At 47.6% G+C, this 26,155-nt stretch overlaps 1 long non-coding RNA gene across 1 annotated transcript; it reads right to left on the bottom strand.

Annotated features, from left to right (window-relative positions):
* Positions 1-1,037: 1,037 nt before the first annotated feature.
* On the bottom strand, positions 1,038-18,981 carry LOC119963930. Its single transcript, XR_005460196.1, has 3 exons — positions 18,828-18,981; positions 14,077-14,165; positions 1,038-1,672 (listed from the first exon to the last, which is right to left on the bottom strand). It is a non-coding gene; the product is annotated as an uncharacterized LOC119963930 (long non-coding RNA).
* Positions 18,982-26,155: the final 7,174 nt, after the last annotated feature.

Here is a 26,155-nt window from a genome sequence, read left to right as displayed (position 1 = left end):
GAGCTGACATCCTCCTGGAATGTTTGTTCGGCTATCGGGGGATTGAGGCCAATTCTGGGGACTCCTGGTCATTCTGAGAAGATTGGCATCTTTGAGAAGAAGAGCGAGCTAGAAAGGCAGAGAGGTTTAGGGAGGAGAGGAAAACCCAAAGGCCTAGGAGCTTGGCAGGTGAAGGAATAGCCACTAATGTTGGAAGATAACAGAAAGTGCTACTGTTTGAAGTGGACTGTGCAAATACATAGTGTGACTACCTTGACTTCCAAAAGTATCTGAGAAAGTTCCATGCAACAAACTACCATTTGGTTTTACTTTAAATGTGTAGAAATAAGAGTGAACTGTGAGTGTGGAAGAAACATTTACTGCAGTAAGTGGCAGGAAAAAACACACACTGGGGAAGTTTTGCTGGGGTAATAGGGTTGTTATGAGTGTAGGAAATGTTTATATAGATTGTAGTATATATATCTGGTGTGGTAATATTATTAAAAGCCTGGGTTAAGGTACATATATGTGTCGCAGTAGTATTTTTAAAAATCCTGGTCTAACCTGCTGGTAGAGTTTGTCTGCAAAAGGTGCAAGTAAGATGTCATAAAAGTGAGGGAGAATTCAGAATGTCCAAATTTCCTTACAGCACATCTTTCGGGACTTTTGGGAGGAAACCGGAGCACCCGGAGGAAACCCACGCAAACACGGGAAGAACGTGCAGACTCCGCACGTTCAGCTGATTCATTTCAACATTTGGAACATTTTATTACAGTTAAGTTGTGAGTAGAATACATCTTTTCGATTTTCTAATCCAGAAAGCCAGCTGGTGAGGGATAAAACTGGAGCCCACCTTTACCTTACTGAGTTCCTACTTACAAAGATTACACATTGCAAACATATGCCTTCTATCCCACCCACAACAGTTTCTGTCTGTTCCCATTTTTAGGAACATAAGTGAATCCCCAGTTAATGCCCCCCCCCCCCCCCCCCCCCCCCCCCCCCCCCAACACCCCACCCCGCCCCAGCCGAACACAAACAAATGCACAATTACTTTATCGTCTGGCACAGCCATCTCTGGCTCATAACTTTTTAATATGTGCAAGATTGCCACTGTGACAGTCAATCCATAAAGATCATCTAGGAATGAACAATCCAGAAAAAACTCAGATGTTTTGAGAGATTGATTGGTTTTATATGCTGATGAAAGTAAAGCCCTTGTATTGCCAATTCACTTGCTGGCTTTGACAAAGGGTCATCTGGACTCGAAACGGTAGCTTTTTTTCTCTCCTTGCAGATGCTGCCAGACCTGCTGAGGTTTTCCAGCATTTTGGTTGCTGGCTTGTTTTTTCTCCTCTGTAACTTGTTAACAAGTTAACAAAGCCTGAAATCATTGGCTGACTATACTCCAGTGAAGCTTTTTGGGACATCTTGTCATGCAATGGTAGCAACCCTACCTCTGCCCCAGAAACTTTGGGTTTGACTCATACTTGATGGCCATGGAAGGTGTGTTCATCATGTGTCTCAACCTGTCTATCCTTCCAATATGCCTGGTGGTAGTTGGTAAGAATGGAAAAATCTCCTGGTCAACCAGGACCTGCAGGGGGCAACAACAAACGACTGCAGTATCTTGCCGAGCATAACCGTTGATCAACACATCCATGGACTTCAATAATCTTTTTGGATAGGGTACCTGTAGAGGAAGAGAGAGAGAGAGAAAGAAGCAGTTTCTGATGTTTTATCATGTTAAAGGCCCCATATAAATGCAAGTTGTTATTGCTGCAATTCATGGTTTGACAGTACCGTATTTTTCTGCTCATCCAAGCAATGAGGAGCTGTCATGTTGGAAAGAATCATTGAATTCCTACAGTGCAGAAAGAAGCCTTTCTGCCCATCGGGTCTGCACCGTTTGTCTGAAAGAGCACCCTACCTAGGCCCTAGGCCCACTCCCCCGCCCTATCCTCGTAGGCCCACCCAACCTTTGGACACAAAGGGGAAATTTAGCATGGCTAAACCACCTAACCTGCACATTTTTGGACTGTGGGAGGAAACCGGAGCATCCGGAGAAAACCCACGCAGACACGGGGAGAGCGTACAAACGTCACACAGCCAGTCACCCAAGGTCGGAATCGAACTCATGTCCTTGGCGCTGTGATGCAGCAGTGCTAACCACTGTGCCACCGTGCCGCTGTGTACTGTCATACAAATGCCTAACACATTCATATCTAATTCCTTTGCCACTTTACTGGAGGCATTTTATTTAAACAGCTTAGTGCAATCACTTAAACAGTGGTCAAAGGAACTTGATCTGAATTTACCAAGCATTTGACAGAGCATACATCACGCAAAATAATTTCTGCAACTTGATGAGCGCCCCATACGGTATCTGGCATAACTCAGGAAAGGGTAGCTTGTTCGTCCTGGGGGATTCCACATTGTACTCATCGCATGCAAAATGTGCAGCTTTGGTTTATAAGAGGTGTAAGCCATTTGTGACGAGAACAACAGATGGGTGTTGTGAATAAGTCTTTACTGTAAAGACATGCATTATACATCGGATAGTCCAAAAGAAAGGGAGATAGATTTTTATTAAACTGAAGCTTGCAATATATCATATTTTAAGACCAATCCCTGAAACCTTTATACCAAATTCTTCTGTCTGCTGATTTAATGGATTTGATTTGTCCAAAATAAGTGCTTCTGTTAATATAGCAGGGAAACTAAATCAGAGCAAAACGTTAAGCATTTAATGATATTCCTGCATGCTGTGATTCCAGGCTTGAGGAACACTAAGGGTAGCATAACAAGTGTCATCTGCTTTCCGAGGTAAACTTGGAGCCTCTCACACTGGTGACCAATGTCTTTGTGAGTCAATTCAGTTTGGAGCCTGATGTTCGTGAAGAATAGTGGCTTCAATTATACTTTGTGGCCAGAGTCAACATAAAGGAGAAACTGTTCTGGATCCATTGTGGCTTCAGTCGTACAAGTGCACGCCAAAAGCATTGATATTTTCTATGCAAGGCCCCACAATGCTGAGTAGCACTCACAGGCAGCAGTGTGTGGATACCAAGCAAATGTCTTTGTAAGGTACTCGCCAGAATCTCCTTCACTCCAAACATTGCTGTTGTCTGTGTGAGAGGGACAAAAATGGAGAGTGCCTGACATCTTATCATAGCAAACACCCCAGTGTCCTCTAATTGGTGCCTGATTTGAAAAGCTAATTATGAATCTCTGCCACTATTTCTAGGCCCAGGTGTTTGTGAATCCATGGCAATTACACCAAGGCCTAAGGAATGAAAAACAGCCATCACTGGGCTTCTGTGAGTTTAGCTTTTCATCCAAACTATAATAATGTTCATGGATCACTGCAGGCTCCTGGTTGTAATGGATGCAGGCCGCACTGTGTTAAAAATAGAGGAAAGGACTCCTGAATGGTTGGCATTTAAATTCATTACTTCCAACTCTGCCAAATGCCTTCAAAAAGAAGGCTTCAGTTATTTTCCCTTTCATTAGCCATTGTTTTACATTTTATTGAGGTTCTTGAGCCTGCAAAAGGGAGATTTTTGCAAATTTATTCCAACTATTTGTCAGAAATTGTTTGTAATTTGCAGCAAATGGCACTTTCTGTTCGAAGCGTCAAATGGTCCTAATGTGCTCAGGGACAGATCCTCCAGTTGCCTGTGCTTCTAGATAACCAGTTGCCTTCAGTCACTACAGCCGAGACATTTTAGATTAATGCAGAGGAATTTTTTATTATAGTTTATTTTATTTTAAATTGCAATTGTTGAAACTACCTCAGCTACATTGCCTTTTGGAGTCTACTTAGAATGATTTAATTTGTAATTGAATTTGCTTTGGGTACGCGTCTCTACCTTAGCCTTCACCAATCACTTCCGCGAGGATCACCCTCACTGACCCAGCGTTAAGCAGCTTGGCCTGCTGAATCGGTCCAAACGTTTATACTCTTGCTGTTTTTGAAAGCAGGTCCGGATTTCCCAATTGGAATAATTTTTAAATGGACGATTGCCAATCCAAAAATCTGAGCAGCTGGGTTCAGTCCTTGTTGACTGCATATTAACTGGTACACTTCAAAAATTACTCCATTATATGAAGGACTTCAGCATATTTTGGCATGATAAAGGCTCAGTATAAATGCAAGTATTATTCTTCCCCCTTTTTTTAAGCCTAGCACCAGCTCGGATCCCAGAACTAGCAGTCTGCAGACTTGCGGCCACAACCACATGGAGTTGCTGAGAGCCATAGTAGAAAGAGAAGTGAAGTGCGCCACTGATGGGCTGCATTACGAACAGCCCTGTTTTAAATATGATTCTTACTTTAAGATAATTAATTCCCATACAAATCTTTTCATGTGTTTGCGTAAAATTCCACTGAAACGGGCCTGCTTTTAAATCTATGTAAAGCTGGTGGGTTTTGAATGGGTTAGAATTGGGCCCAGTATAATGCTAGCATTAAGAACGTACACAGACAACCTTAGTCACACCAGCTGTGGTGGGTGACAAACACACTCAACTCTGAATCAGGTGGTTGCAGGTTCAATTCCCATGACAGAAGCTTGAGCAGGTGATGCAGGCTGACACTGCACTGAAAATATGATTGGCCAAACTGCATCCTACTGTGCTTCATGCATTCTATAATTCGAAGTGCTGCATTGTAAGATGTGGCACTCAGATGGATGTTAAAACAAGGTCCCGTCTGTCCTTTCAGGTGGATGCAGGAGATTCCATGGCAATATTTTGAGCAAAAGCAGTTGTGTTTTCCTGCATGCCCTGCTAATATTTCATTCTCAACCAACATATTTAAAATAGAACAGCTAGTCATTACGTTATCACTGTTTGTGGGACCTCATTATGCACAAACTGGGCACAGTATTTCTGACATCTCAATAATGATTGCACTTTACACTATAGCGACTGCACAGCACTTTGGGACATGTTGAGACTGTGAATTGTGCTATTTAAATGCAGTTCTTTCTTAATATGAACTTATTCATCATTCACATAGGACCAGCGGCAGTTCAACCTTCTCTGGCACATACAGCTTGCAGGGTATTACACAGGTTTCAGTCCCTCACTATACTGCAGCAAGAAGGCTCTGGACAGTGTCCTTTCCTCATTGGGCCTTACCATCCCTCACCGTGTAGTCATGGAGCATGGAATGTGAGAAATCCATTCCAATGCCAACCAGGGAGCAGACTATCCTAAACCTGGCAAATTGCAATCAGACAGGATTATTCAATAATCTCACAGTAAAGGATTCTCTGCACAACGGGATTTCATAACATGGTAGAATGTTACATCTGAGAAGTGTGGGTCCAAGACTAGTGTTTTAAACATAAATAATTATAAGGGTATGAAGGCAGAATTGGCTAAAGTGAACTGGAAAACTAGGTTAAAAGGCAAGGCAACAGAAATGCAGTGGCAGACCTTTAAGAAGATGTTTAATCACTCCCAGCAAAGATTTATTCCAGTGAGAAATAAAGACTGTTTGAGAAGGTTGCATTATCCGTAGCTAAACATGGAAGGATCGAGCTGAAAGAAACATGGTACAATTCTGTGAAGAGCATTGACAGGTCAGAAGATTAGACAGATTTTAAGAACCAGTAAACAATGATTTAAAAAGTTAAAGAAGGAGAAATTAGAGGTTGAGAGAAAGTTAATTAAAAATGTAAGAAACAGATGGTAAGATTTTCTGCAAACATATTAAAAGGAAAAGAGTAACTAAAGTGAGTGTTGGTCCTCTAAAGGGAGAGTCTGTGGAATTGACAATGGAAAACAAAGGCATTGAACGTATATTTTGTGCCTGTCTCCATTGACTCCACTTTGAAAGCTTCCCAAAGATAATTGGAAAAAAAAGGGGGGGGGGGGGGAAGAAGCTTAAATCAATCACCATCACCAGGGCAAGGATACCGGGAAAACGATTAGACCTGAAGGCTGGCAAGTCTCCAGGATCTGATAGCCTGCGTATTAGGGTCTCAAAATAAATAGCTTCAAGATAGTGGAGGCATTGAATATAATCTTCTAAAATTCTTAGATATGGTTGTCAAAGACAAAGAACAAAATAAAGTACAGCACAGGAACAGGCCCTTCAGCCCTCCAAGCCTGTGCCGGCCATGCTGCCCGTCTAAACTAAAATCTTCTCCACTTCCAGGGTCCGTTTCCCTCTATTCCCATCCTATTCATGTATTTGTCAAGATGCCCCTTAAACATCACTATCGTCCCTGCTTCCACCACCTCCTCCGGTAGCGAGTTCCAGGCACCCACTACCCTCTGTGTAAGAAACTTCCCTCGCACATCTCCTTTAAACCTTGCCCCTCGCACCTTAAACCTATGCCCCCTAGTAATTGACCCCTCTACCCTGGGAAAAAGCCTCTGACTATCCACTCTGTCTATGCCCCTCATAATTTTGTAGACCTCTATCAGGTCTCCCCTCAACCTCCGTCGTTCCAGTGAGAACAAACTAAGTTTATTCAACCTCTCCTCATAGATAATGCCCTCCATACCAGGCAACATCCTGATAAATCTCTTCTGCACCCTCTCTAAAGCCTCCTTCTGGTAGTGTGGCGACCAGAATTGAACACTATACTCCAAGTGTGGCCTAACTAAGGTTCTATACAGCTGCAACATGACTTGCCAATCTTTATACTCAATGCCCTGGCCAATAAAGGCAAGCATGCCATATGCCTTCTTGACTACCTTCTCCACCTGCGTTGCCCCTTTCAGTGACCTGTGGACCTGTACACCAAGATCTACTTGACTGTCAATACTCTTGAGGGTTCTACCATTCATTGTATATTCCCTACCTGCATTAGACCTTCCAAAATGCATTACCTCACATTTGTCCGGATTAAACTTCATCTGCCGTCTCTCCGTCCAAGTCTCCAAACGATCTAAATCCTGCTGTATCCTCTGACAGTCCTCATCGCTATCCGCAATTCCACCAACTTTTGTGTCACCTGCAAACTTACTAATCATGGCACCAGCCGTGGTGCCACTGCTCTGGCTGCTGCTGTTTTCCCCCGATAGGCTATTTCCCCCAAACAGTATCCAAAGGGATATACCTGTTCGAGAGGGGCACAACCACAGGGAATTCCTGTACTGACTGCCTGCCCCTTCTTGTGGTCACCCATCTCTCTGCCTGCACCTTGGGTGTGACCACGTCTCTATAACTGCTATCTATGACGCTTTCCACCACCTGCATGCTCCTAAGTGCATCCAATTGCTGCTCCAACCGAACCATGCGGTCAGTGAGGAGCTGCCATCGGTTACACTTACTGCAGATGTAGTCGACCGGAACGCTGGAAATGTCACAGATCTGCCACATCTCACAGTTGGAGCATTGCACCCCGCTGAGTGACATTTAAGCACTAATTAATTAATTTAAAATAAACACTTGAATTATTGTTAGATTGAGTTACAATCAACTACATGGCCCTAACGCTAGATGATTTTTACTGTAAAATTAAATTCTGAATACCGATCTCTGCCCTCAGGTTTAGTTACTCCACTATCTAGTTAATCAATTAGATTTTTTTGCAATATTATTTTTTTTCAAATTTAACAGATTCCCAACCAGCCAATCAAGTCATAGCTTTACTGTGATGCCACTTACAGTTTCCCCCCAAACACAATTTGAAAAAGTAATAAAAATAAAAATCACTTACCTTTCCAGGATGCTCTCTACGTCTCTCCCTGCCGATTAACAGTTACAGGCCAGAAGAAAGAGGACAAAACAGTCGGGAAAAAGCACCTTCTCCCACTGCACTGAATTACCTCACTGCACCAAATTACCAAATTCTAATTCCCACTCTGGATGTGTCTCACTCACTCAGGCTGTGTCTCCTTCACCTGTGCAAAGCTTTATGTCTGTCTTTTATACAGAACTCAGTTAACCAGGGTAACTCACACTACTTAAGCTTCAAACAGAAGAATACAATGTCGGACAATAAGCCCTACCCCAATAATGTAAAGCCCCGCCCCATGATGTCAAGCCCCACTCCAATAACATCAAGCCCCTCCTGACCCCGCCCACCCTCAGCTGACACAATGAAAGGCACAGAAACCCAAATCTCATTCTCGATGCCCAGTCTGGTTGCTGCCCAGCGCAGCCCTCTCACTCTCAGCACTGCTGCCTGACTGGCCTCTGGGCCTGGTTGAGTTGCCGCACTCCCTATGGCTGTTAAGACATGACATCAGTGCTTACCTGGCATTCCTTGTGCTTCCCGACTACTACTCTGCTCACCTCTCAGTTCTCGTTTGGGTGGCCAGACCTTTAGGCTCAACCCTCGATGACTGTGTGCGCTCCTGACAGGCTGCCCTGGCTGCTGCTGCTGGCTCTCTGGCCTAGTGGCCCATCTACATTGTCCTATAATCCAAGGCTGTCCTCCTCACAATTTACCACACCACCAATTTTCATGTCATCTGAAAACCTACTGATCATACCTCCCACATCTTGATCATTAACTACAAAGCTCAGGAGATCCAGCACCAATCCCTGTGGTACACCACTGGACACAGGCTTCCAGTCACTAAAACAACCTTCGACCATTAAACTCTGCCTCCTGCCACTAAGCCAATTTTGGATTCAATTTTCTAAATTGCCCTGGGTCCCATGGGCTTTTAACTTCTTGAATCAACCTCTCATGCAGGACCTTGTCTAAAGCCTTACTGAAGTCCATGTGGACTACATCAACTTCACTGCCCTTATCTACACGCCTGGTTACCTCAAAAAATTCAATCCAATTTGTTGGACACGATTTCCCCTGACAAAACGATGTTGACTGTCTTTGATTAATCCTCGGCAAGTGGAGATTAATTCTGTTTCTCAGAATTTTTCCCAATAATTTCCCTACCACTGATGTTAGACTCACTTCCCTTCTTAAATAATGGTACCACATTAGCTGCCCTCCAGTCCTCTGGCACCTCTCGTGTGGCCAGATGGGATTGAAAGTTAGTATCAGAGCCCCTGCAATCCTTTCACTTGTCTCACACAGCAGCCGAGTATACATCTCATCTGGGCCTGAGGTTTGATCCACTTTTAAGCCCGCTGAAACCATTATCACCTCTTCCCTCTCAATGCTAATCTTTTCAAATATATCATAGCCCCCCTCCCTGATTTCTATACCTACATCATTCTTCTCCAGAGTGAACACAGATGGAAAATACTAATTTAGTAGCACAGTGGATAGCACTGTTGCTTCACAGCACCAGGGTCCTGGGTTTGATTGGGACACCCTCTGCGTGGAATCTGTACGTTCTCCCTGTGTCTGCATAGGTTTCCTCCGGCTGCTCCGGTTTCCATCCACAGGTCCGAAAGATGTGCTTGTGAGGTGAATTGGACATTGTAAATTCTCCCTCTGTGTGTCAGAACAGGTGCCAGTGTGTGGAGACTAGGGGATTTTCACAGTAACTTCATTGCAGTGTTAACGTAAGCCTACTTGTCACACTGATAAAGATTATTATTATTATTTAATGCCCCCCTCTTCGTTCTCCTAAATTATTTTTGAATACCCCCCATTTTTAAGTACTCCTCGAAGGCATCCACTGTTTAGAGACCCCTGTTCTTCAGAATTTTTCCCTCTTTTCCCTCGTCCATTCCTGTATTTCCTTTGACATCCAGGATCCTCTGGAGGTTTTGATCCCACTCTTTACCATTACAACAACATGTTCACCCCGTACTCTCTCAATTTCTTTTGGGAATGACTCCCGCTGCTCTAGTATAGATTTTCCCAGTCCACTTTGGTCAGATCCTGACTGATCAGGCATGTTAATAGGCAGCAGAAGGCGACCCACTATTGGCCAGTGGCGGGATCTTCTGGTCACGCCATTATCAATGGGATTTCCTATTGATTCCACCCCATGCGCCGGGATATATGTGGCAGAGGTGTGCTGTCGGCAGGCCCAGAAGGTCCTTCCAGCGTGAAGAGCCAAAGATCTCGCCTATCATATTAAAATCAGCCTTCTCCCAATTCAGAACCTTTATTTCCGGTCTATCTTTGTCCCATACCATGACAATCTTAAATCGTTCCGAATTATGATCACTATCAACAAAATGCTCCCCGACAGTTCTGCCACCCGCCTGGCTTCATTCCCTAAAATTAGGTGTATTATCACCCCTTGTCTTGGACTTTCTGGCACTGGCTCAAATGCTCTCCTGGATGCACTTTAAGAATTCTGTCTTCTCTAAGCCTTTCACATTTTGCCTATCCCAATTAATATTGGGGCAGTTGAAGTCCCTAATATTATTACCCTATTATTTTTACACTTCTCCGAGATTTGTCTCCATATCTGCTGTTCTATCTCTCGCTGACTGTTTGGGCGCCTATGGTACACTCTCAACAATGTGATTGGTCATTTTTGCTTTTGGGTTCCACCCATATGGCCTCAATTGAGTAGCCTGGTAAGACATCATCTCTCCTCACTGTAGTAATTGACTCCTTGATCAATGTTGTGAAACCAGCTCCTCTTTTTCACCCCTCACCCTCCCGCGTCTCGCCTGAAGATCCTATACTCCGGAATATTAAACTGACAGTCCTGCCCCTCCCTCAACCAAATCTCTGTGATAGCAAAAATATCATACGCCCATGTGTTCATCAACGCACAGTCAGGATCCCAGTTGGTGTTATAATTGGACGGGAAGATCCCAGAATGGAACCCTGGCTCATTTCTGTAAAATGTGGAGGAACAGAGTAACAGGACCGCTAATTAGTATTAACAACCAAGAAAAAAACATTTATTAAACATGAAAAAATTGGACCTTGCAATAATCCTTTACACGCTTAGTTTAACAACTACACACAGCTTTTAAGATTAACATGGATTACAAAGTACATCTTAAACTCCAGTGGTCTCATTAACCCACAAAGTCCCTTTTAAGCACACAAGATGACTGTGACAAAACACACTTGTCTCTGAACACAAGTGAACATCTGTGGATTTCTCCTCAAAATTTCCCCAGATGATTGCAGGTGCAAACACAGCTCCAGACCTGCTGTCTCTACTTTAAAATGAAACTAGGCCCAGGCTTCAACTTTTTAACCCACGAATAGAAAAATATAAATTAAACTTATAGCTGTACCTTAGTCATAACACACATAAAAATACATATAACTTACCTGCACCATGAGCCACCTTGTCTCACTGAACCTTGGCTTCCACACGAGTGATTTCAAATTCCGCTTTCAAAAAGTCACACTTTCAAATCATTTTTTGAATTATGCTCTCCCTCTGCTGCTTCCACCAAGGTTTCACTTTCAGATTTAACACCACTCCCTTCAGATTTTCTTTGCCTTAAAGGTTTTTACATGAACTCTGAGGTACAGCCACCAATTACCACAATTATTTCAAATAATGTCTCCCAAATTGTAGTAATTTTTCACAAACCTTAGAACCACTGCAGGTATCAATCTTGCATTTCATGATTCAATGCCTTTTCAACTCTCTGTGAAAAGTAATCTATTCTGGTTCCCAGTTTCCTCTGTTCCGTTAACTCCAGGCGTCTTGGAGACTTCCTTTCATTTCTCTAGTTTCCTTAACTAGCTGCACTTTAGATTTCCGCTATCTGTTCCCTAAAAGATTACTCCATAGCATGGCTTTTCTTCCAGCAAGGTTGAGAGAGATGTTCTCTCTTTAGCCTTCTAAAACTAATTGCTTCCAGCAGAACTGCCTTCTCTCTCATTCCCTATCTCCAACTGCAATCAAATTAGCTCAACTAAAGCTTAAAACCTTGGAAGACCCCAGTTGCGAAGCAACCACGACTGGTTTGTTTACTGTGCATGCCATGACCCTCTCTAAGCACAATAGAATCACAGTTCAAATTGAAACCAACCGCCACACATACAAAAACCTTTGTCCAGCATGAATCTAACTATACGTTTTACCTCACCAGGTACAGAAACATTAAATTAAACCCGTTTAAAACTATACCTTATTTCTAATGTTTGCCGATACAAATATAAATCTCTTAAAACTACCTTTATTTTCCTAACAGCCCTTAATTTACCTGCCTTACCTGTAAGACTCCTTGCATTCAAATAAATGCAATCCAGCTTTGCCATAATCCCTTATGTCTCACCCTGACTATCTCCACTCTGCCTTGCAGACTGACTTGGTTTTTCTTCAATATTTGGCTGTGCACCTCCTCCCCACTCTACTCCACTCTATAACCCACCCCCCTGCTAAATTAGTTTAAACCCCCCCCAAGAACACCATCAAACCTCCACCCCCCAGGATGTTGGTCTCAGTCCAGTTCAGGTGCAACCCGCCTGACTGGACAGGTCCCATCTTCCCCTGAAAAGGACCCAGAGATCCGGGAAACTAAAGCCCTCCCTCCTATACCATCTCTTCAGCCGCGTGTTCACCTGCCCTATCCTCCTATTCCTACACTCACATATAACTTACTTGCGCTATCTCTAGTTCCTAACACTTCATTTAAGATATTCCTTGAAACCAACCTTTTTGGACACGCTTTTGGTCATCTGATTGGGTATCCCCCTACATGGCTTGGGGTTATTCTTTGTTTTATACTACCCCTGTGAAGTGCCTTTGGATTTTCTTTAAGATTTAAGGTGCTATATAAATTAATGTTGTTGTGGTGGTTCCAGGGATTTTGGGGCACAACTTGATCCATGTCACACTGCTTTCTTCATTGCAATAATTGAAGAATGCCATGTGGGCGTTGCAGGTAACAGCCCTGGTAAATCAGCGTAAGTCTGCATCACTCTGCAAGGGGAAAGCACAACATAGGAATGAGAACACTTTGCAGACAATGAGAAAGGAGCTTTGTTGATCCATCTGTACTACTGCAACTTGTTGTTGTTGGCACAGGCCAACATATTTACCCAGTGCAGATCAGCAAATCAAACTGCAAAAAATGTTTCCTCTAGTTTTTTATGGTGAAGAAATGCCTTCGTTTTTATGGTTTAACCCTATGGTGGAGGTGATTAATGTCCTATTTTGATTCTCTTTAGTTATTCCATGGCAATGGTATTGGCATTCCAACATGGGACTGTTAAGAAATTCAAGGAAATCAGTGCCAGTTAAAATGAAATGAAATGAAAATGGCTTATTGTCACGAGTAGGCTTCAATGAAGTTACTGTGAAAAGCCCCTAGTCGCCACATTCCGGCGCCTGTTCGGGGAGGCTGTTACGGGAATAGAACTGTTATAGAACTGAAGATTCAGTTTGAAAACATCAAAGCGACCTGCAGCTTCGACAACATAGCTGTCACTTTTAATAAAGTAAGAAGGCTTACAACACCAGGTTAAAGTCCAACATGTTTGTTTCAAACACTAGCTTTCGGAGCACTGCTCCTTCCTCAGGTGAATGAAGAAGTATGTTCCAGAAACATATATATAAACAAATTCAAAGATGCCAGACAATGCTTAGAATGCGAGCATTAGCGGGTAATTAAGTCTTTACAGAGCCAGAGAGAGGGGTAACCCCAGGTTAAAGAGGTGTGGATTGTCTCAAGCCAGGCCAGTTGGTAGGATTTCACAAGCCCAGGCCAGATGGTGGGGAGTGAATGTAATGCAACATGAATCCAAGGTCCCGGTTGAGGTCATAATCATGTGTACGGAACTTGGCTATAAGTTTCTGTTCAACGATTCTGCGTTGTCGGGCATCCTGAAGGCCGCCTTGGAGAACGCTTACCCGGATATCAGAGGCTGAATGCCCTTGACTGTTGAAGTGTTCCCCAACTGGAAGGGAACATTCCTGCCTGGCGATTGTTGCGCGATGTCCGTTCATCCGTCCTCTGTTTCATTTCCGTTAAATCACGTCCCCGGAATCTCATCATGAAAAGCTATTCTTTTTACTAATTTTAATCAACGTTTCCACTGTCTTTCTGTCAGAGGTATTATACAAGGATACTGAAAATACACATTATAAAAGTGTTGGGCCAACACTACTTTTATTTTGCAAATATTTCACTGATTGAGGTGGCAATGTGTTGCAAAGCCTGGAAACAGACTGCCTAGCATGAACTAAAGAAGCATTAGTAAACCACAGGGAACTAAACTAGACTTGAAACAAGTCCAAGGATTTTTTCAGCTAAAGGAAAAATCCAGGAAGGTAAACTAACCTGTCTCTTTTTGATAGATCCATCCCATTTAGCCACTTCGCACCATGCTCCCTCAATCCCGTCTATCCTGGGAACACTTCCAATTGTCCCTGGAATTTATTTTTGAATGCAGCATCAATGGACGTTCTTAATCTCAGTTATTCTACAACCCTTTGAATGAAAACATTCAGCACACTTTTCCTCCATAACACTCAGAGTCAGTTTGAATTTTGAAGAAATTTGACAATATTAACAAATGCCTGCTCATTACTGGTAGATGTTCCTTAAAGAGTTGCTGAATCGCGGTGTCTGACATTAAACTGTCCGTCTAAGTAGCAATTAACTGCTTGGGCACTGTGCACCTTCACCTGAATCATTAAATAGCTCATGTTGACACTGATCATTGCACTGTTAGAAATTATTCATGTGAGCAAACAATTGGCACTGGTTAGAATGCTGATTACTGGTTTGAAAATTCATCGTCGCTATGTATTTGAAAGGTTTGAGGAGATAGTCTTAGAATTTGCTCAGCACAGCAATTGTGAGGCAACCATCGCTTGAGCCAAGTGGTAAGAGGAGTGGGTAAGGGGAGTGGGTAGGGGGAGTGGGTAGGGGAAGTGGGTTGGGGGAGTGGGTAGGGGGAGTGGTTTGGGGGAGTGGGTAGGGGGAGTGGGTAGGGGAAGTGGGTTGGGGTAGTGGGTAGGGGAAGTGGGTTGGGGGAGTGGGTAGGGGGAGTGGGTTGGGGGAGTGGGTAGGGGGAGTGGGTTGGGGGTGTGGGTAGGGGGAGTGGGTAGGGGGAGTGGGTAGGGGGAGTGGGTTGGGGGAGTGGGTAGGGGGAGTGGGTAGGGGGAGTGGGTAGGGGGAGTGGTTTGGGGGAGTGGGTAGGGGGAGTGGGTAGGGGAAGTGGGTTGGGGTAGTGGGTAGGGGAAGTGGGTTGGGGGAGTGGGTAGGGGGAGTGGGTTGGGGGAGTGGGTAGGGGGAGTTGGTCAGGGAGTGGGTCGGGGGAGTGGGTAGGAGGAGTGGGTCGGGGTAGTGGGTAGGGAAAGTGGGTAGGGGAAGTGGGTTGGGGAGTGGGTTGAGGGGAGTAGGCGGTCCAACCTTTTATTTTTAGTGGGTCATTAATGTTGCATATGAGGCCATCAAATAATGAGACAATAACACTAAGGAGGAGCCCTATCTAAACCTGAAGAACCCGAAGATCAACAACTTCACCAGTTTCAATGTAAAACATTGCCTGGGGTTTTTGGACTGGACTACCAGGATTCAAGGGGCGAAATTCTCCCTTTGGGAGTCTCTGGGCGCGATTCTCCGGAAAGATTTCAAAGTGCGGTAGCGAGCGGGAACTGCCACGAGCTTCCCGGCGCTTGGTCCGACGAGGCCGGCAACACAATTCAACGTTAATTGGTCCACTTAACGAGGCCCCATGGGCGGACGTCACAAATGAAAGCCCGCCAGACGATTCACCAGGACCACGCTTGCCAGCCACCCCGCCAACAAGGTCGAGGAGTTCTGAAACAGCACTTGCACAGCCAACCCCACTCAGCTCGCAGCCATGGCTCCGACGTGAACATCCCAAGGTTTGGAGACTTGGACCTGGGGAGGCTCCTGGATGCAGTGGAGGCCAGGAGGGATGTCCTGTTCCCCAGGGGCTCCCAGAGGGTGAGCCACAGGGCAGCCAGTGCCATCTGGATGAAGTGGCAGTGGCCGGCAGCTCGGGAAGCATGACCAGGAGGACTGGCCTGCAGTGCCGCAAGAATGTCAATGACCTACAACAGGCAGTATGGGTGAATTGACCCCCCCCCCTCATCCGACCAGCCCCCCCAACCCTTCATTTGCCCCCCAATCCACCCATCACTGACCTCCCTTCACCCCCCTCCCATCACCGCAACCTTCCCTTCATAGCACCACCCCTACCACTGTGGACCAGGCGTGTGGCTAACGATGCCCGCACTGTCTCCACAGGAATAGCTCTCCCACAATCGTCAGACGAGGGCCCAGACTGGTGGAGGAGTGACAGACAGAAGAATCCTCATGACCTGCGTGGAATGGGCCCTGGACGTTACAGTGGTGGCTGAGGACAGGCGGCCACCAATGTGGAGGTCTGAGCAAACCGCAGAGGTGAGGATCCACCAGGCCCCACCTGGACAGACTGTCACACGTGAGTTGTCATTGCCATACAGACTGACCCATCCCTCCCACTGACGATGTGTTCATTCCCCCACAGGTCCTCCAGCCGATGGGCCCGGCCCATCCAGGGTGGCCCCCTTCCCTGCCTCCCATGAGACCTCCTCGGATGAGAGCTCCAAGGATGCCACAGTCGATGCATCACAGCTGTCAAACCCACCCTCCACCAGCGTAGAGACACACCTCGGTGGGCAACGTTAGGGACAGACGTTAGGGACGTTAGGGGCACAATCTGGTGAGCACCGCACGGTTACTGATGTACATCGGGTGGAGACAGTAATGCCCAGGCGAGACAGCAGTCAAAGTCTGCTGGATCTCTGGACCTTGCTGGGCCCCAGCCAGATGCTGAGCCTCTGGAACAGGTTTACCTGATGGAGATCATAGGGAACATTCAGGACATCCAGAAGGAGATATCAGTGACACCCCAGCAGGCCCATGGCTGATTGGAGGAGTCCCAGATGCTAAAGGCGCAGGAAATGTCGCCGACATTGCGTGGCACCGAGACCAACACTGCAGTGGAGAGACTGGTGCACAACGTCGGCAACATGAGTGAAGGTGTCCAAGGAGCGGTGCAGTCGGTGACAGCCATGGCTAAGAGCCTTGGTAAATTGTCCGCCTCGATGGGGGTCGTGACCTAGTACCAGGCTGACCTTGATGAGGGACATGTCCTGCTCTCAGATGGGAATGGCCGAGGTGCTGCAGAGCTTGGCCCAGTCGCAGGTGGGCATTGCCGAGTCACTGCAGATCATGGCCCAATCACTGAGGAACATCGCCGAGGGCATCAACACCAAGGTGCAGACATTGGGGAGCCACCACGATTGGCAGATCCAGATGCCGCAGGGGCAGTGGGGTTCAATCCAGTTGTCCCACCGTCCCGAGGTAAGCTCCAGGGCCCTGTGGCCGCCAACTGGGAGGGAGGGCGCAGGATGGGAACCCGGACCCATCATATGGGCTGGTGACGGTGGCCACCAGCTCCCTCATGTTCCACTCCTCTGATGAGGCTGCGTCTCGTAGCCAACAGCCGGAAAAGGACAGCACGGATGTGCATGTGCCGCCAGCAAGTGCACTGGGGTCCAGAGACCCCAGAGGACACCCACCAGGTGCATCAAAAGACCCGGGATGTGAGCAGCTGGCTCCATCCAACTCTGATGTGCATCCTGGAGATACATCTCGACATTGAGATAGAGCAAGGAAGGGTAAGCATGTCAAGGATCACTGAGAGTGCACGGGGGGAGGGGGGTGCAGTGGGGTATGGGAGGGGGAGAGGGTAAGGAGTGCAGTATGCATTGTGGGAGGAGAGGGTATTGTGGGAAGTTTGGAGGGGACAGAGGGAGGGAGGGAGGTAGGGATAGTGGAGTGGCACCGTCGGGATAGTGGGGCAGTGATGCACACTTGTACAAGGAACATTTAAATACCCCTACCACAATCTTTATCCTGCGATGCGGATTGACCACCAATGCCATGCCCCATCCCCCCAGACATGCACCACCACCCTCCCCCACTTTCGCCCCCCACCACCCTGCCCATGCACACCTGGCCACGGACATTTGCCCGTGGCTGGGGCCCATGCCCTGGGTGTTCGAAGGTTGTCCGCCGTGTCTGTGGTGCTGCCTCCCACAGTGTTCCAAGCATAGTGTCCATGCGTCAAGGTGTGATTGGGATGCTGGGCAATGAGCCCCCATGCCAGATGGTACGCCCACCCACAGCTCCATGCCAGTGAGGAGCGGAGGGACACCCTCTTCCCTAGTGTGGGCCACAGACTCAAACCTGGCCTCCTGAACACTGCCTGGGCGGTGGTGACAGAGACAGTCAGCACTGCCAGTCTCACCAAGAGGAGACAGCTGATCATCCAAAAGGGTGGGGGGTCACTGGTGAGTTCTCTGCCCTGGAAGGGACAGAGAACCAGGGAGGATTCCGTAGGCCGTGGTGCAGGTGTCCTCTGGTTGAGGTGAATTCTGCTGGACCCTGCTTCCCCAGCTCTTCTCAGGAGTTCCAACACCTGGTGGGCTCCCTGGCCTTGATGAGGCAGCTGAGGTATGAGGCTGTCCAGAGGGGCAGCCTGGGTGGGCTCCCAGATGACCAGAGGCCTTCTGAGCATTTAAAGGACACAGGGAGCACTCAGCAGCGTGAGCAGCCCGGAGCCTGTAAGTAGCACCAGAGGGGCGCAAAGACAGACGGCAGCAATGGTGGTCTGAGCCAGGCCACCCCGATCTCGAGGGAGACACCCCAAGTCCACGGCCATGGCACCAAGTCACTACCCGCTACTGCCCCCAGCCCGGGCAGCCATCCCCTAGTAAGACTGTTTTAAACAGTTTTTCAGTGTTTGTTTAGCCTCCCGTCTCCCTCCGCAGCCATGGAGCCCAGTCCATGTTTGTAAACATGTGCAGTAATTCACACCCGCGATCCTTATGCCTGAGAGGAGCAGAGCTTTGTGAAAAGGCGGAGCATACAGTGTCCAATGCGCCAATCACATATAAATGCTTGCAAATGCCTACTTTGCATGCTGCCCCCAGTGAGGGGCGCACACCTCATTATCGCCACTGGCAAAGGACTGGAGAATGGCACCCGAATCAGCACTGGGCACGGACCTCTAATTTGTCTGGATGTCCGATTCTCCACCCAATCGCAGTTCACGTTTGCAAGGCAGAGATTTTCACCTAAGATCTAGAGGCGGCTCCAACCCACTAGTTTTAGAATGGATCTCCTTATCCTCACTGTTTAATTACTGACCTTGCACGCACAGTGATGCTGAGGGTTCATCTGTGTCACATGACCCTGTTGCCTGGACCAGTTCCAGAGCGACGTGACCTTGGTATAAACCAATGCATTCCAACGTCCTGAGGAACCTAACTATTTCCCATAATTTCCACATGTGTGCGTGGTATTACGGCCATAAAATTGCTCTTTCAATAGAAATGGGGCAGGTAGAATGCATTCCAGATGGTAGCCAGAGCAGTTTAAAGCTGTGCAGTTGTGAGTACCTGTAGAAAAGACGGGAGGGGTCTGGTCGCAGCTCCAGATGCAGTCACTTAAATTGCCAACTCATCAAACCTGTTGGCTGAAAGTACTTTGCGAAAAATATTTGTAACTTGAGCTAAAAGTACAATCCGACTTATCAAACCTCTCTGCTCTCCCCAAGACAAGGAACCAACTTCTAATTGTTTAAAATATGACCTACATCTTTTGAAGGAAAACCACAAAGAGATGTAGGTCTACTTACAGTAGCAGGAAAAATCTGCTTTGCGTTTAAGTGTAAAACCACTAAATATTTCTGCATTTTGTTTTAACCTGCAGTTGATTGGAAAAGACATTTAAATAATTTATTGCTCGTGGATACCCAGTCAGCCAAGTCATTTTTTTAGGTTTGCTGAATTACTCTGTGGTATTTTGGATAATTTGCTCAATTTCATAACACTTCTGACATTTAACCATCTCCTGTTTTCCACTTAAAGCACTTTAGTATTAATTGGGGTTCTTTTCCTGGGTATGTTTTTGTTTCCCCCTTCCTCCTTCACCTTTCTCTGTTCCTGTTTAAATGGTTTTCGTCTGTAATATCGTCCTAGTTCCAGGCAGACTCCACAATGCTAGAAGTTAACACCTACGTTTTCTCCACAGAGAGACTGCTTGACCAGCTGAATGGTTCCAGCATTTTCTGTTTCAGTTACGGATGTTATTCACTTCTTGTCCTGGTTTTGAAATCCTCCGTGGCCTGGCTTGGTTCTTCCTATCTAGGGCGGCACGGTAGCACAGTCATTACCACTGTTTCATCACAGCGCCAGGGACTCCGGTTCGATTCCTGGCTTGGATCACTGCCTGTGTGGAGTCTGCATGTTCTCCCTGTGTGGGTTTTCCGGGTGCTCCGGTCCCCTCCCACTAGTCCCGAAAGATGTGCTGTTAGGTAATTTGGACAGTCTGAATTCTCCCTCTGTGTACCCGAACAGGCGTCGGAATGTGGCGACTAGGAACTTTTCACATTAACTTCATTACAGTGTTAATGTAAGCCGACTTGTGACAATATAGAGTAATATTATTATCTCTGTACTCGAGCTCCTCCTGTTCTGAGAGTCTCCAATTCTAATCACTCCATCCTCCCCCAAAACACTTTGCTTCTTCTTTCAGATGTTTCTTAAAACCTATCATTTTGGCTTCATAATTTGTCCTTGTATTTGTTTATGTGGTTCAATGCCAAACTTTGTTTGATAAGGCTTTTGTAAAGATTCGAGAGGCATTTGATTACATTTGAGGCACTATGGCCGTGAATCCCGCCCCTGCCGGCTGCCGAATTCTCCAGCGCTGGGGTTTTGGCGGGGGCAGGAATCGCAGCGCGCCGGTCGGCGGCTGCTGGCGATGGGTCGAGTGGCCGCCCATTTTCGGCGGGTCCCACCGGCGTAAATCACAACTGATCCTTACCGGCGGGACCTGGCTCCACGGGCGGCCTGCAGAGTCCTCGGGGAGGGGGGATGCGGGGGGGGGGGGGAAGATTTGTCCCCGGGGGGTGCCCCCACGGTGGCCTGGACCGCGATCGGGGCCCACCGATCCGCGGGCGGGCCTGTGCCGTGGGGGCACTCTTTCCCTCCGCACTGGCCGCTGTCAACCTCCGCCATGGCTGTGTGGAGAAGAACCCCCCTGCGCATGCGCTGGGTTGACACCAGCACACGCTGGCGCTCCTGCCCATGCGCCAACTCGCGCCGGCTGGCGGAGGCCCTTCGGCGCTGGTTGGTGTGGCGCCAAACACTAGGGCGCCGGCCTAGCCCCTGAAGGTGTGGAGGATTCTGATGTAGGATTCCTTGTTTTTGAGATGCTCTAGGGATGAGTGTAGGGCCAGGAAAATGGCGTCGGATGTGGACCGGTTGCGACGGTATGCGAATTACAGTGGATCAAGGCGTTCTGGGAGTATGGAGGTGATGCTTTTCATGATCAGCCTCTCGAAGCACTTCATTACAACTGATATCAGGGCCACCAGGCGGTAGTCATTGAGGCATGTTGCCTGGTTCTTCTTTGGTACCGGTATGATGGTGGTCTTCTTGAAGCAGGTGGGGACCTCGGAGTGGAGTAGGGACAGGTTAAAGATGTCTGTGAATACCTCTGCCAGCTGGTCTGCGCAGGCTCTGAGTGCACGACCAGGGATCCCATCCGGGCCCGTCGCTTTCCGTGGGTTCACTTTCAGGAAGGCCGATCTGACTTCGGAAGCTGTGATGGTGTGTATGGGCGAATTATGGGCAGCTGGGGCACTCGACAGTGGATTGTTGGTTACCTGCTCGAACCAAGCATAGAATGCATGGAGTTCATCGGGGAGGGGTGCACTGCTGCTAGAGATACTGCTCGGCTTCGCTTTGTAGCCCGTTATTTTGTTTAGTCCTTGCCACAACCGCCGAGAGTCTGTCTGTGACTCTAGCTTAGTTTGATATTCTCTCTTGGCATTTTGGATGGCTTTGCGGAGGTCATACCTGGATTTCTTGTATAGGACAGGGTCGTCTGCCTTGGATGCCTCAGAAATGACCTGCAGTAGAGAGTCAATCTCGCGATTGAGCCATGGTTTCCGGTTGGGGAACGTACGTATGGCTTTCTTTGGCACGCAGTCGTCCACACATTTGCTGATGAAGTCTGTGACGGTGGTGGCATACTCATTTAAGTTAGTCGCTGAGTTCTTGGGGCTCCAGGCCCAAGCATTCACCCCTTCTTCGGGGGCTACTACGGCACCGGAATGCTGTGCGCTCGAAAGCCGGTTTGACACGGCCAGCGTGGGTCTGTGCATGCGCGTGGGTTGCCATCTCCGCACTGGCCCCTCGGCAATATGGCGGAGCCCTACAGGTGCCCAGTGCAGAGGAACATAGGTCCCCCCTCCCCGGAATTAGCCTGCCTGCCGATCGGTAGGCCCCGATTGCGGGCTTGGCCACGGTGGAGGCCTCCCCGGAGTCGGATCCCCCTGTCCTCCCCCCACCCCCCCCCCCCATCCACCCACCCACCCCCCCCCCCCCCCCCCCCAACCAGTACTCCCCTGCAGCCAGAACTCCAAGGTCCCTCCTGGTGGGATCATACGTAACCCACGCCGGCGGGACTCAGCAGTACTCAGCGGGCACTCAGCCCGTCGAGCGTGGACGGGCGTGGCAGCAACCGCGTGGGCACGATTGCCGCCAATTCTCCGGTCACCGGAGAATTGGCGGCCCGGCGTCAGAGCGGAGTGACTCGATTCTTGGAGGGTAGCGATAATAGCTGTGTAATCTTGCAGATGAAACATTTGACCTGCCCTCATAGGTGGAAGTCAAAGATCCTGTGGCAATATTCCCAATGAAGAGAATTGAAGTTTCCTCAATTGTTCTGGCAAATGTTTATCACACAGCCAACATCGCTATAAACACAAATCAACTGATCATTTATCATGTTGCTGTTTATAATTTAGATTTGTCACCTGTACCGAGGTACAGTGAAAAGTATTGTTCTGCATACAGTCCAGGCAGATCATACCATATATGAATACATAGAAACTTACTATAAATGCACAATGCAAATACATAAACATAGACATTGGGTGCAGCATATGGAGCATTGTGCTACAACTGTAGAGAAGATGCATAGAAAGATCAGGGGCTGTATTCTCCGCAGCCTCGCGCCGAAATCGCGTTTGGCGCGGGGGGTGGGGGGGTGGGGGGCAGAGAATCAAGTTTTGCGCCAACATCGGGTGGGGCGCTGGCCCGGCGATTCTCCGGGACCCGAGAATCGGTGTTTTCGCAAAGTACGGCTGGGGTCCCATTGCCAGAGGCCCACCCAGCGATCCTCCGCTCCCAACCGGCCGAGTTCCCAACGGTGTGGTACTAACCACCTATTGGCATCCAGGAACCTCGCGTGGTGGCTACGGCTCAGTCCACGGCCGCTCTGGTGGGGGGCGGGGGGATTGGGCACCAGGGTGGCGGTGAGGGGGGGGGGCCTTATGGGCAGCCGGGGGCAGATCGGGCCGGGCGGATCTTTGGGTGCGCGGCCTCCGCGGTCCGAGTCCGCCATGGTGCTCGGCGTGGCCGCTGGAGGCTGCCGCCGTGCACATGCACGGACTCGAAACAGGAAATGCGAGGGCCCCTATCCGCAGCTAAAGCTGCATGAACCTCCCCGGCTCCCGGCTCGCCCCCTGAAGGTGAATGAATTCGCCTAGATTTTTTTTAGGAAACTCGGGAGTGAAACGCCAGCGTTTTTACACCGACGTGGGGACATAGCCCCATTTTGGGAGAATCCAGCCCCAGATCGGTCCATAAGAGGGCCATTCAGGAGTCTAATAACAGCGGGGAAGAAGCTGTTTTTGAATCTGTTAGTATGTGATCTCAGACTTTTGTATCTCCTGCCTGAAGGAAGAGAGAATAAACTGGGTTGGAGGGGTTTTTGATTATGCTGCCTATTTTCCCAAGGCAGGAGGATGTGCAGACAGAGGCAATGGAAGGGAGGCGGGCTTCCGTGAAGGACTGGGCTGTGTAGTTTCTTAAGGTCTTGGGCCGAGCAGTTGCCATATCAGGTTGTGAAGCAGCCAGAGAGGATGCTTTCTATGGTGCATCAATAAAAATTGGTCAGAGTCAATGTGGACATGCCGAATTTCCTTAGTTTCCTGAGGAAATATAGGCATTGTTGTGCTTTCTAGGTCATAGCATCGACGTGGGTGGACCAGGACAGATTGCTGGTGATGTTCACACCTAGGAGTTTGAAGCTGTCAACCATCTCTGTGGGTCAGGAAGTTGAGGATCCAGTTACAGAGGGAGGAGCTGTGACCTAGGTTCTGGAGTTTGGATAGGAGTTTGGTTGGGGTTGGGCGGAGCTATAATCGATCGACAGGAGTCTGACTGAAGTAAACAACAAAGGGGAGTCCAAGGAGTTCTAAAAAAGACATTTATTCAGCATATTAGCAGTATTTACACAGGACCCGGTTACACATCTCAGGGTCCTCACTCCTTCCTGCCAGCTGCTACAGCAGATGACCTGTTATCCTAATGCTGGTTAACTCATAACCTAATCAGCACTCCGGAACAATCATCCCCAGCTGGAAGAGTCCCATGCAGGGTTATAACACTGGTGTATTGTTGTCGAGATGCTCCAGGGATGAGTATAGGGTCATGGAGATAGCATCTGCTGTGGACCCGTTGTGGCAGTATGCGAATTGCAGAGGATCAAGGAGTTGCTGTGTCTCATGACTAACCTCTCAAAGCACTTCATAATAATCAGGGCCACCGGACGGTGGTCATTGAGGCACGTTGCCTGGTTCTTCTTTGGCACCAGTATGATAGTGGTCTTGAAGCAGATGGGAACTTCAGAAAGGAGTAGGGAGAGGTTAAAGATGTCTGCAGACACATCTGCCAGTTGGCCCATGCAGGATCTGAGTATACGACCAGGGACTCCGTTGCTTTTGTGGATTCACTTTCAAGAAGATCGATCTGACTTCTGGGGCTGTGACAGTAGGTATGGGACTGAGGCTGTTGGGGCAGGTGGCATTGTCTTGTTGACTTACTGCTCGAAACGAGCATAGAATGCATTGAGTTCAACGGGGAAGGATGCTCCGTTGCCAGATTCTACTCTGCTTTGCTTTGTAGCCCATTATATTGTGTAAGCCTTGCTACAATCCATAAGAGTTTCTGTTGTTAGTCTGGGACTCCAGCTTACTCTGGTATTGTCTCTTGCAACCCCTGATGGCTTAACAGAGGTCATATCTGGATTTCTTGTATAGGTCAGGGTCAGAGGGCTTTCCTGTGTGCAAATTGGCTGTTGCGTTGCATTGTCCTACATTACAATGTGGATTGGATATCAAAAATGTTCTCCTTTGGGTACAAAGCACCTTGGAACCTTGTGAGGTCATGGACGGCGCGACATAAGGGTGATTTTTTTCATTTTCCTTTCCTCAAGTAGATCACTTTTATTCGTACAATGCAAAGCCAGATGGAATAACTTTAGCTGAAAGCCCATGGTGTGACATTTTTAACAAACATCATCACACTTGAGTGAGATTCCTCTGCCTGCATAGTCAGTTTATTTTAAAGAGGTAAAAGTTTTCCTGAAAAGGGGAGATGGAGCAATTTCATCCAAATGCATTCATATGTTCATTGCTAATGACTCAAAGTGTGCTTTCAAACCCCGTGTGTTTTATTACTTGCTGTGTACCTTAGAAAACTAAGCAAGCAGGACCATTTGTTCCATCCTGTCGAGAAGTAAAGGGATGACAGCTTTTGCATCATTCAGCAGCTTAGCAAGTCCAGCTGCTGTACAGGTAGCCAGGCAACAAGTTCATTCCTCTTGAAATGTAAGAGCCCATTCAATGTTTCGCTGGCCTGTGAACTTGATTCCTGAAGGATCAATTCCATCTTCTCAGACAACTTTAACCCTAAAGGGGAATTGACCTTATCAGGGATAAAGTGGAATCAAAAATAATGAGCCTGGATGTGTTCTTAAAACCCCAAAGAGATTACTATCTCATGATGTCGGGAGGCCCTCGCTGTTTTAATTATTGCCTTAATTAAGGGCTCATGTCCGCACAAATGCTCTATTATCCAAACTAGCTGCAACGAGATTGGGTACACAATTTCCTTCACAGATTCCCAAGCTGCAACCATTCCAAACTGTCTCCAATTGCTTTTCAGCCGAAGGCTGCCAGTAGTCTTGTAGCTAAAGAGAGTTGTTTGTCTTTAATTTAGAAATTATAAGTTACAACATCAGCTCCTTCATTCTATGTTTCATAACTCCAAACAAACTTCCCAGGTGTCAGTGCTAACCTCCACCTATGAATTAATCTAAAAGGTGCATGACCGCCTCAGAAGATGCTGTGTCAGGTTTTAAACAGGAGCCATACCATTTATTCGCCCTCACGATATGTATGTGCCCCAAGCACTTCTCAATCAAATATTAAGGCGTAAAGATTGTGAATTTCCTGGGTTGGTCTGCTCTTCTGAAG

Source organism: Scyliorhinus canicula, chromosome 3, assembly GCF_902713615.1.
Source record: "Scyliorhinus canicula chromosome 3, sScyCan1.1, whole genome shotgun sequence".
Classification (NCBI taxonomy): domain Eukaryota; kingdom Metazoa; phylum Chordata; class Chondrichthyes; order Carcharhiniformes; family Scyliorhinidae; genus Scyliorhinus; species Scyliorhinus canicula.
The sequence above is the reverse complement of the archived record's forward strand: the minus strand, read 5'-3'. Positions and strand labels throughout refer to the sequence as shown.